The following is a 12,980-nucleotide window of genomic DNA, read 5'->3' as shown; positions in this document are numbered from 1 at the left end:
TATCTAGCAACATTTATATTAACTAGGACCTGGTGGGATGTTCATTAACAAAATGTCAAATCCAAAGGTCAAAATCTGTTGAGAGCCATAGCCAAAGGGGCTCTAGCAAACTTCCAGCTGCCAGCTGATGATTGGCTCACAGCAGCCCCAGCAAACTTCCAGCTGCCAGCTGATTGGCTCCTCTGCAGTGATGCTCATTGGGCTGTTTCCCTGCCCTTTCAGACCACGGAGCTGCTCATTGGGGGACTTTTTTTGGCTCCGTCCACATGACCCAGCCAATCAGCCTCAGAAGCAGGAGGAGTGGGGGGTTGAGAGGCTTGTGGGAAGCCAGTGGTGACAGTTGGGCTCTGAGGGAATTCCTGAAGAGCTCGTGTGGTGTGGTGTGTGTGTTCTAAAAATAAAGTTCATTTCTGCTTGATAAGTGGCTCGTGAATTGTGCCCAGCCAGACTGCGACATTTCGCCTAGCTGTCTCCTTGCAAAAATCCTTATTGGCAACCTTCCATAACAGGTATTGTCCTCCATTTAGCACAGCTTTACACATACTAGCCCAATCTGCTGGCGTCATGTTCAAGTTTGTAATGGATTCAACCATGCTTACAGTGAAGGGTGTTTGAGGACCATAGGTTGTTACAGCCTCTTTTAGCTGCTTCACTATTTGAAATCTAAAGCATGGTGAATTCGCTGCTCTCCTGTGTGCTCAAATACAGGGCATGTTAATATTTGAGGTCCTGTCTCAGGATCCCATCTATCAACTACGGGGGTTGGGGACCTCCCAGCATATGGAGGTGGCACTGTTGGTTGGACACTTGCGCCCTCTGGTGATAGAAAGGTGTTAGTAGCAGTCTCCTGTTGTAACTTTTCCCCTGATGGCTTTTTCTGCTCTAAACTTTCTTCCTCTGTCTGACTAGCTTGAGAGACCTTCTCTTTTACTTGAATTTTTTCCTCTGTCTGACTAGCTCGAGAGACCTTCTCTTTTACTTGAATTTTTTCCTCTGACTAACTTGAGAGACCTTCTCTTTTACTTGAAACAATATGTCTTCTCCTTCCTCTACCATTGTCTGAACTGAAGGCTTTGGACTAAGCAACCAAGATAGCAACGCCCACAACGGCAATGTGCCAACTGGCAGAGTTCCTGGGTTTTTCTTTTCCTTTGCCCTTAAATCTTCACCATGATAGTTCCATTGTGATATATTTAACAACTTCTCCTTAAAAAGCCATGGGCTACATTTTTGTATTGTATCAACGTATTCCCTGACTGTTCTTGATTTTACTGAGATGCCTCCTTCCTCTAACAATTTACTTAACAGTCTTTCGGTTTGTTTTTTACTAATTTCTGATCCCATATTTCTACTATAATACAACCCAACAAGATGACACCAAACAAAACCGAAACAGAATGAAACAAAAATGGAACAACAAAAAATCATTATAATAGCCTTTCTATCCTCCTGAAATGTCCATCTGTCCTTTCTCCCTATCTGTTCCTCAGATGTAAATAGTTTTTCCTCAGATCTTCCATCTTACACCTCTCCAGGGACAGGCAACTTAAAACAAAAGCGAAACAAAATGAAAGAAGAATCTTAAAATGGCTACCCATCCTCTCGCCCTGCCCTTAGGGGCAAGCAATTTACCTTATCACTTACCCTCAGTCGTTCCCCGTGCAGGCCACCAAATGCCGCAGTCTGGCTTGGCACAATTCACAAGCCACTTATCAAGCAGAAACGAACTTTATTTTTAGAACACACACACCACACCACACGAGCTCTTCAGGAATTCCCTCAGAGCCCAACTGCCACCACTGGCTTCCCACAAGCCTCTCAACCCCCTCACTCCTCCTGCTCTTGAGGCTGATTGGCTGGGTCACGTGGGCAGAGCCAAAAATGTCCCCCAATGAGCAGCTCCCTGGTCTGAAAGGGCAGGGAAACAGCCCAATGAGCATCACCACAGAGGAGCCAATCAGCTGGCAGTTGGAAGGTTTCTGGGGCCAGTGTGAGCCAATCATCAGCTGGCAGCTGGAAGTCTGCTGGGGCCCCTTCGGCTGTGGCTCTCAACAAAAATCTATCAGGGAACTCCCCAAAACTGCAACATTCAAGACCTCAACGAACAATCCCACAAATAATTCTGATGTGAGAATATTTGCATGCCAAAAGAAAGACTTTGGGGCTTCGTGCAAATGAAGAGCTGCTTCTACAGTAAAGGAAGTGCTTAAAGGAAGGAAAATTGATGGCCAGAAAAAATATGTACTGGACTGGAATTTATTCTGTACAATATGGCATGGGAAGGGCATAGTAATTATAACCCACCTATTCTCTTGTGCTTCAGTCAGTTGATGAAATACTAAAACTATTATATTGAATTAAACTATTTAGACCTCAAAATCCAAGATGGTGGACCAGAGGGAGGCAACATTCTGTGTTGCTGCATGACCCAGATCTCACCTAGTGGGAACATTGCATCTCTGAGAGTGATAGAGGACCTGTATACATCTGTTCTCAAGTAGAAATCACCAGTGCTGTGCCCCCATGAAGGGCTCTGGGCCTCAGCATTCCAGTAGGACTCCCAGCTCCTGACAGCCAACACCTGAAGTTTTAGCCAATGCAGGGCTTACAAGTGCCTTAGCAAGATCACCTATTAGCACCACTGCAGAACTCCCAGACATCGCTCCACTCCAAAACAGGTCACTCAGCTGCTACCTACCCTCAGAACAATGCCATTTCCTAGCTTCCCCCACTCCACCCGACACCCCAGATCTGGAAGTGAACCACCTTCATCTTGGCTTACCTTCCTCTCCATATTTGGTGGGGGCAGCTCCCAGATTGGAACTCCAGCTGGGCAGGCACCTAGTTTCCAACTCCCCCGCTATCCCCAGTGAAAGAAACCCAGCACAGGAGCTTCCTGACACAAAACAGCTCTCAGTGGGACTGATGTGCAGTGCGACCAGGGTGTACACACATGGGAGCCCCGGGGAAAGAGGTCCCTCAATTGGGAACTGCTAAGGGAGAGGGAAACAGGGCAAAAGTTTGGAGACTAACAGAGAGACAAGGAACTAGGAAAACTTCAGGCAAGATAGACAGATAGGACCAGGTGCTCAAGTCATATGAGCAGACCCAAAAAGAGATCCTTGAGGTGCAGTCTCCCTGCAGGGATTTTTGGGTGCCACTCCTCACTTCCGGGTTACCTTCACTGTCCTGAGGGCAGAGATACCAGTTAACAACAGACAACCCCACGTATTGGATGAGAAGGGAAGCAGAAAAGATACAGATCTCTAAAACTAGCAACAATCCTGGTTTCTTCATTTAAGAATTTTTTTTCTTTTTTCTTCTCTCCCTCTATTCTCCTGGCCTCACATCCCCAACATATGTGAAACAAAGAACTTTGCATTAATTGGGATTTTGAGGACTGGGACATTTAAATAATATAATATAGATGTGTTGTATATGGTTTTGTTTTCTTCTTTTATTCTTTTACCTCCAATCTTTACTATTTTAACATCCTTTATTTTTCTAAATGTGTTTGATATTCATACAACTATGAAACTGTGTTTGTTTAATGTACTCCACTATCTTTCCACATACTTGTCTACCCAAACTACTTCTTGTCTATTCTCTTTCTACTAATTCTCTCCATAAGATTTCTCTTTCATAAGATATATTAACTTCTATATCTTCATAACCTGCATCCTCAACATATAATCCTACTACTCATGCTCAGTTCATTGTCCACCATCAGAAACTGTAAACACTTTTACAAACTTACTGATTATATTACAGATGATAATCAAATCCAACATTTCTGTACTTGTGACCAAACTGTAAGCATCTTAATAGCAATGAATTCTTTATACATGGTATATTGTTTATATTGAGATCTGTTAACATTGTTCTTCCCTACAAATAAGAGGTTTTGGAACCTAAAAAAGCACTACAAAACTATAGGGTAAAAATAATAACACCCTGGACCCACAGACCTAGAAGTGACATGAAAAGACAAGGGAAGAAAGTGCCCCCAACAAATCAAGACACCACATTTTTAGAATTCATGACAACAACACCAGAAGAAATGACAGACAAGGACTTCAAGATGTAGATGATTAAAATGTTCTGTGAACTGAAGGAAGATATAAGAGAGCACATACAAGCAGCAAAAGAAAATGTCAACAAGGAGCATAAACAAATATAGGAAGCAAAAGATCACCTCAACAGGGAGATAGAGGTTCTAAAAAAAAAAAAACAGAAATTCTTGAAATGAAAGAAACAATAAAAGCTCAAAAGAAAGCATCACCAACAGATTGGATCACTTGGAAGACAGGACCTCAGACAATGAAGACAAAATATATAATCTTGAAAAGAATGTAGACCACACAATGAAAATGGTAAGAAACCTTGAGCAGAACACTCAAGAAATATGGGATAGCATAAAAAGACCAGATTTAAGAGTTATTGGGATAGAGGAAGGCATAGAGGTCCAAACCAAAGGAATGAACAATCTATTCAATTAAATAATATAAAAAAAATTTTAAAAAAAGAATGAATTGGAAAACCAAATTCAAGAAGCCTACAAGACACCGAATGTACAAAATCACAACAGGTCCACACCAAGGCACATTATAATGAAAATGCTAACATACAGAATAAGGAGAGAAAGGAATCAGATTACATAAAGGAGGAAACCAAGTAGGATAACTGCAGATTTTTCAACATAAACCCTAAAAGCTAGAAGAACCTGGAATGACCTATATCAAGCTCTGAAAGAAATGAATGCCAACCAAAAATCTTGAATCCAGAAAAAATAAGCTTTAAATTTGATGATGAAATAAAAAATTTCCATGATAAACAAAAGTTAAAAGAATTAGAGCTAGAAAACCAGCACTACAAAACATCCTTGGCAAAATATTTCATAAAAAAGAAACAAAAAAACAATAATGAAAATCAGCATAGAGAGGTATTGCACCAAAGGAAAAACTAATCAAAGAAGAAAACAAGTCAAATTAAATAACAAAAATAAACAAATATACCTGGGAATACAAACCATGTCTCGATAATAACCCTAAATGTTAATGGCTTAAACTCACCAATCAAAAGACATAGACTAGCAGATTGGATTAAAAAATTGCTGCCTCCAGGAGACTCATCTGATAGAAAAAGACATACACAGACTGAAGGTGAAAAATCATACCATTCATATGGACTGCAGAAGCAATCAGGGGTTTCCATTCTCATATCAAATAAAGTAGACTTAAAGCCAAAGTTAATTAAAAGGGATAAAGAAGGACATTTTATACTGCTCAAGGGAACCATACACCAACAAAACATGACAATCATAAATATATTTGCCCCCAAAAATTAAGCAGCTATGTAATCAAACAAATTCTTCTCAAGTTCAAGAGCCAAATTGACCACAACAAAATAATCTTGGGTGGCTTTAACACATCTCTCTCACCACTGGATAGATCTTCCAAACAAAAGTTGAATAAAGAAACTATAGATCTCAATAACACAATCAATAACTTAGACTTAACTGACATATATAGAATATTTCATCCTTCATCAAGCAAATACACTTTCTTCTCAGCAGCAAATGGATCCTTCTCCAAAATAGACCATACAATATGCCACAAAGCAACTCTTAGAAAATACAAGAAAGTAGAGATACTACCCTGCATTTTATCAGATCATAATCAAATGAAATTAGAAATCAATGACAAAAAAATAAAAATTACTCCAACACCCAGAGACTAAAAATTATGCTATTGAATGAACAATGGGTCACAAAACACATCAAGGAAGAGATTTAAAAATTCTTAGAGGTAAATGAGAACATAGATACAACATATCAAAATCTCTGGGACAATAGGAAAGCCGTACTCAAAGTTCATTGCATGGTGTTCCTTCCTTTAAAGAAGAAAAAGTCAACAAATAAATGACCTAATATTATATCTCAAAGCCCTAGGAAAAAAGGAACAAATAAACCCCAAAAGCAGTAGGAGGCAGGAAATAATTAAAATTAGAGCTGAAATCAATGAAATCGAAACAAAAGAAATAATTGAAAAAATTGTCAAAACAAAAAGTTAGTTCTTTGAAACAATAAATAAAATTGACAGAATCTTAGCTATGCTAACAGAGAGAAAGAGAAAGAAAACTCAAATTACTAATATATGTGATGAAAAAGGTAACATCACGACAAGCACTACAAGAGTACAGAGGATAATTAGAAATTATTTCAAAAACTTATACTTCAATAAAATAGAAAATATAGAAGGCATTGACAAATTTCTAGGGTCATATAATTTGCCCACATTGAATCAGGATGAGGTACACAATTTAAACACACCAATATCAAGTGATGAAATAGAAGATGCCATCAGAAGACTACCAACCAAGAAAAGCCAAGGACTATATGGTTACATAGCTGAGTTCTACAAGAGCTTTAAAGAAAAACTAATACCATTACTCTTCAATTTATTTCAGAAAATAGAAAAACAGGGAGCACTTCCAAACTCATTCTATGAGACCAATATCACCTTGATTCCAAAACCAGGCAAAAACAAATCAAAGAAAGAAAACTTCAGACCAATACTTCTAATGAACTTAGATGAAAAAATTCTCAATAAAATCCTTGCAAATTGAATATAAAAACATATCAAAAAGATAGTACACCATGATCAAGTAGGGTTCAACCCAGGGATACAAGGTTGGTTCAACACACAGAAATCAATAATGTACTTCATCACATCAATTCAAAGTTAAGAATCAAATAACCATCTCAATAGACTCAGAAAAAACATTTGAAAAAATCCAACATGCCTTCATGTTCAAAACACTAGAAAAATTAGGGATGCCAGGAACATATCTCAACATTGTAAAGGCTATCTATGCTAAGCCCCAGGCCAACATCATTCTAAATGGAGAAAAAATGAAGGCATTCCCTCTAAAAACTGGAACAAGACAGAAATGCCCTCTTTTACCACTTCTATTTAACATAGTTCTTGAAACACTGGCCAGAGCAATTAGACAGACCAAAGAAATTAAAGGAATACACATAGGTAAAAAAGAACTTCAATTGCACTATTTGCTGATGATATGTTTCTATACCTAGAAGACCAAAAGTTCCACCAGAAAACTTCGAGAATTAGTAAATAAATTCAGCAAAGAACAGAATATAAAATCAACACCCATAAATTGAAGGCATTTTTGTATATCGGTGACAAATCCTTTGAAAGGTAAATGAGGAAAACATTTACAATAGTCTCAAAAAAACAAATAAAAGATTTGGGAATCAATGAGAGAGATGAAAGGTCTATACAATGAAAACTACAGAACCCTAAGAAAAGAAATCAAAGAAGACCTTAGAAGATGGAAAGATCTACTTTGCTCTTGGATAGGCAGAATTAATATTATAAAAATGACCATACTATCAAAAGCACTATTCAGATTTAATGCCATTCTGATCAAAATCCTAATGGTGTTCCTCATAGAAATAGAAAAGGCAATCATGAAATTCATCTGGAAAAATATGAGACCCAGAATAGCTAAAGCAATCCTTAGCAGGAAGAGTGAAGCATGTGGCATCACTATACCAGACCCTAAACTATAGTACAGAGCAATAGTATCAAAAACATAATGGTATTGGCACCAAAACAGACTGGTAGACCAATGGTATAGAATAGAGACACAGAGACTATCCCAAATAACTATAGTTATCTTATATTAGACACGGGTGCCAAAAATATACATTGAAGAAAAGATAACCTCTTCAACAAATGGTGCTGGGAAAACTAGAAATCCATCAAATGAAATTTAACTCCTATCTCTCACTATGCACAAAACTCAACTCAAAGTGTATCAAGGACCCAGGAATTAAACCAGAGACCTTGTGTGGAATAGAAGAAAAAGTAGGCCCTAATCTCCATCATGTGGGGTTAGGCCCAACTTCCTAAATAAGACTCCTATAGTGCAAGAATTAAAATCAAGAATCAATAAATGGAGGCAGTGGCCTGAGGCCTGGCCACATCTGCACCCCGGGGAGAGGGTCGGGGCTTCCCAGGCCTGGTGCCCGACACCGCCCACTGGAGCCAGAGAGTCCTCAGGGCTGCAGTCACAGGAACCTTCCCTCTACACCATCAAGGCTGTCTTCATCCTAGATAATGATGAGCCACAGCTGCTGGCCACATATTATGATGACACATCCCCATCCATGAAGGAGCAGATGGTTTTTGAGACAAATGTCTTCAACAAGACCAGTAGGACTGAGAGTGAGATCACATTTTTCAGGGGGCATGACTGTCATCTACAAGAGCAGCATTGACCTCTTCCTGTATGTGGTGGGTTCATCCCATGAGAACGAGAATGTGGAGAAGCGCTGGTTGCTGGAGAACATGGATGGAGCCTTCTTGGTGCTGGATGAGATTGTGGATGGTGGTGTGATTCTGGAGAGTGACCCTCAGCAAGTGATCCAGAAAGTAAATTTTAGGGCAGATGACAGCCCAGCCTAAATGAACAGAGTGTGACCCAGGTTCTCCAGTCTGCCAAGGAACAAATTAAATGGTTGTTACTGAAATGAAGGCTGTGGATTCAGGGCTTCCTTCCCCAAAGCAAAAATTCCCCATTCCTAGCAAAAGCCCAAGGGGCAGAAGAAATCCTTCTGCCTTCCCGGGCCTCCCTCAGAACTGATGCTTGAGGAATTGGGCAAGGGATTCTGAGAAACAAAGGGTTGGCCCCTGCTTGATTACCCCTTCTCAGCGCCCTGGCCTGCCCTTGGGCCACGGGAACCAGATAAGCTGCTTTGCTTAGAACTTCTCCTAGACTTTTGGAATCAGAGAGATATAATAAATCTGCTTTGTCTTCTGGAAAAAAAAAGAATCAATAAATGGGATGAATTCAAACTAAAAAGTTTTGTATCAGCAAAACAAACAATCTGTGGGGGCTAGTGTTGTGGCTCAGCAGTGGAGTGCTCGCCTAGCATGTGTGAGGCCCTGGGTTTGATCCTCAGCACCACATAAAAAATAAATATATTAAATAAAGTATTGTGTCCAACTACAAATAAAAAATAAAAAAAAAAGAAAAGAAGAAAAAAGAAAAAAAAACAATCTGTGAGGTGAATAGTGACCTACATCTTGGGAGCAAATTTTTACCCCTCACACATCAGATAGAGCACTAATCTCTAGGGTATATAAAGAACTCAAAGAGCTAAACACCAAAAAAATAAAATAAATGGGCCAAAGAACTGAAAAGATACTTCTCAGAAAAGGATATACCATCAGTCAATAAATATATGAAAAAATGTTTGTCATTTCTAGCAATTAGAGAGATGCAAATCAAAACTACTCATGTCGGAATGGCAGCTATTATGAAGACAAACAACAATAAGTGTTGGAGAGAATGGAGGAAAGAAGGTACACTCATACACTGCTGGTGGGACTGCAAATTGGTGCATCCAATATGGAAAGCAGTATGGAGATTTCTTGGAAAATTGGAAATGGAACCACCATTTGACCCAGCTATCTCTCTCCTTGGTCTATACTCAAAGGACTTAAAAACAGCATACTACAGGGACACAGCCACATCAATGTTTATAGCAGCACAATTCACAATAGCTAAACTGTGGAACCAACCTAGATGCCCTTCAATAGATGAATGGATAAAAAAAATGTGGCATGTACACACAATGGAATATTACTCAGCAATAAAAGAGAATAAAATCATGGCATTTGCAGGTAAATGGATGGAGCTAGAGAAGATAATGCTAAGTGAAGTTAGCCAATCCCCAAAAAACAAATGCTGAATGTTTTCTCTGATATAAGGAGACTGATTATAGTGGGCCAGGTAAGGGGACCATGGAAGGAATAGACAAACTCTAGATTGGGCAGGGGGTGGAAGGGGAAGGTTAGAAATGATAGTGGAATGTGATGAACATCATTATCCAAAGTACATGTATGAAGACATGAATTGGTGTGAATATACTTTGTATACAACCAGAGACATGAAAAATGTGTGCTCCATATGTCTAATATGAATTTTAATGCATTCTGTTGTCATATATAAAAAATCAATAAAAATAAATAAATAAAACAAAATTGATTGATTAAAATTAAACTATTTAATATAGTTTAATTATATTATATTATAATTATACTATATATTATATAATTATATAATTATAGTTATATAATTATATTATATTATTATAATTATAATATATTGTATATTATAGTTATATTATATAATTATATAATTATGATGTATTATATAATAATATATAATTATGATTATATAATATAAATACATTATAATTATGATTACATATTATATGATATGATACATTATAATATAATATAGTATAATTATATTTAATATGATTTTATTATATTATAATTAAACTATATTAAAATATACTTCAAAGTACACATCATTTTACATTTTAGTAGTGGGAATCCAACTATTGATTCTGAATAGGTGAAGAATCAAGTGGGCTGGGGTTGTGGCTCAAGCGGTAGCGCGCTTGCCTGGCATGCGTGCGGCCCGGGTTCGATCCTCAGCACCACATACCAACAAAGATGTTGTGTCCGCCGAGAACTAAAAAAGAAATATTAAAAATTCTCTCTCTCTTTCCTCTCTCACTCTCTCTTTAAAAAAAAAAAAAAGAATCAAGTATGTGTACTTCTTCTAAATTATTTATCAATAAATGGATATCATCTTTAATAAGTTGCTAACGCTTTATATTGTCACTTAATTGTCTTTTTATACATCCTCAAGACAGACAACTTGTGACAAGAAACAAGGAGAGACTGCAAGAGAGCAGTGTTGGGCACCTGCTTTCAGAGACAGGGAGTGGGGGAGGCTGAGGGAAAGCCATGGACAAAGTGGGAGGATGTTCATTGTCCATCTCCTGAAGGAAGGGAGGGGCTTTCAGCAGTCAGGAGTGAGCTCTAGCTGCCAAAGGTGAGCATGTTTAATTTGGATTCAGTCATGTGAGAACATTTTTCTGTGGCTCTCTTCACTCTGTTACCCCTCCAGAAATTAAACTCTTTGAAAACAGGATTTTTTTTTTCAGTTTTGTCACTGCTATATATACAGAGCCCAGAAGCCAGTATGGCAGAGAGTACATATTCAACATGTGTTTGTAGAATGAGTATGCAAGTTCACCTGAGTAGATATCTAAGGAAGAGACAGATCTGAGGCAATAACCTTGATTGCTCTGGATTGTACATGTTGGATTGGGGTTCTGTGTTGATTCAAGTGGAAATATTACATGGCTCATGATACAGCTCAGTGACAGAGCACTTGTCTAGCATGGGAGACCCTAAGTTCTATCCTCCAGATCTCAGAAAAAGAAAGGAAGGGAGAAATGAAGAAAGGAAGAAAAGAAGGAAGGTTGGAAGTGACGAGGGAAGAAAGGAAGGAAGGGATGGAGGGAAAGAGGGAGGAAAAGTGAAGAGGGAGGGAGGGGACATGTTAAATAAGAAACATTACTTTAGGTTGTAGAGAATAGGAAAAGAACATGGACTTGATCCCTGAGGGTTGGCTGGATCAAATGGGTGAATGTGGAGCCAGATGGAAGAATGTGCTGTGGTTCCAGGTGCTCTGCAAAGAAACTACAGGAGGAGGTGGATGGCAGCAGAGTCCCCATAAGCAAATGTACTGCAGAGCAGAGTGAGTTATATGAACATCTAAAACATTTCAATTAAATAAGAGATAATGAGCTATTCATCAACAAGATGTTACATTCATAGCTGAAAATCTACCATTTGAACCAAAAAACTCTAATATTTAACCCCTAAATCCACAATCCCACAAGGGATTTCAGTGGGAAAAGTCATGAAAAATGATTGAGACTAATTAGTGACAAACATGAGTTTGTCACTAATGTGAGATCAAGCAACTGTGTTCTTGTGAGCTCAGTGTCCACAGAACAGGCATTCTATACTTGTTCTAGTGGAGAAAGGAAGGAAATAAGAGATTTCTAGAGAAGATATGTTCCAGTCTGGACTGGATTCTTATACAACATGCCATGGCAGCGGCAAACCATATATCCCATTCATTTTATACATAGTACTTCCTTTACTTTATCAAATATTGAAATAACTAAATTGGATAAATACCAAAGATCCAAACATGAATAAATTTATATGAGAATTGTTGGACTTATTAATTCACATTAGGTGAACACTTAAAAGGCATGTGTATTTATAAATTGTAATGAAGGTACAAGTTTTATAGAATCTTCCTTAAGAGCACTAACATTTTTAATTGACATCTATGTATGTATATGCAAGACTATGTAAATTAAATGACAGTAATTTCAGAGAGTGTGTTGCAGTCTACAACTCAAACCATCCAATAGACTCAGTGACCTGCAGAGCTGCAAAAACAAGTTGGACTCTCAGATCCCCTGACTAAAAGGAGGTATGTGCTCTGGAAACACCAGAGGGCGCTGTAGAACTGTCCACACAACTGTTCAATTAGGACCATTAATCCCAAGGAGTATCTTTAAGATTCAGTCAATGCTATTAAACCACAGGGAAGTGAGCAGCCAAAAAAAAAAAAAAAAAGGAACCTACACTCTGTGTTATATTTGGTGCTAAAAATTCACAAAAGCAGAATAACAAAATTTATGGTTTATGTTTACAGGACATTATTAGAGGCTTTCTGATATACATTATAATAAAATCATACTATAAACTATATATCATTATAAATTACCCAATGAGCTATAAAGAATCATACATGTATAATGAAAATGCACAACAAACTCCAAACTTCAATTGCTCATGCCTTTTTGGTGGTGTCTTATTATGTTTTCAATAAGTGTGCATAAATGGTTAAAGTTCCCTTGCCAAGTGCAATGTGGTTGGCAGATTATGGACCAAAAAGATGTTCACAGCCTAATCCCTGGAGTCTATGAATATGTTAGGATGTACGATAAAGTAATAATAAGTTATACACAGAATTAATGTTACTACTTAGCTCACATTAAGATTAGA

At 38.0% G+C, this 12,980-nt stretch overlaps 1 pseudogene across 1 annotated transcript; it reads left to right on the top strand.

Annotated features, from left to right (window-relative positions):
- The first annotated feature begins 2,423 nt into the window (after window positions 1-2,423).
- LOC308645241 (coatomer subunit zeta-2-like) lies at window positions 2,424-8,624 on the top strand (annotated as a pseudogene). Its single transcript has 2 exons — window positions 2,424-2,497; window positions 7,924-8,624. The product of its transcript is annotated as a coatomer subunit zeta-2-like (transcript).
- Window positions 8,625-12,980: the final 4,356 nt, after the last annotated feature.

Source organism: Spermophilus citellus, assembly GCF_964194105.1.
Source record: "Spermophilus citellus genome assembly, chromosome: 3".
NCBI classification, from domain to species: Eukaryota; Metazoa; Chordata; class Mammalia; order Rodentia; family Sciuridae; genus Spermophilus; species Spermophilus citellus.
The sequence above is the reverse complement of the archived record's forward strand: the minus strand, read 5'-3'. Positions and strand labels throughout refer to the sequence as shown.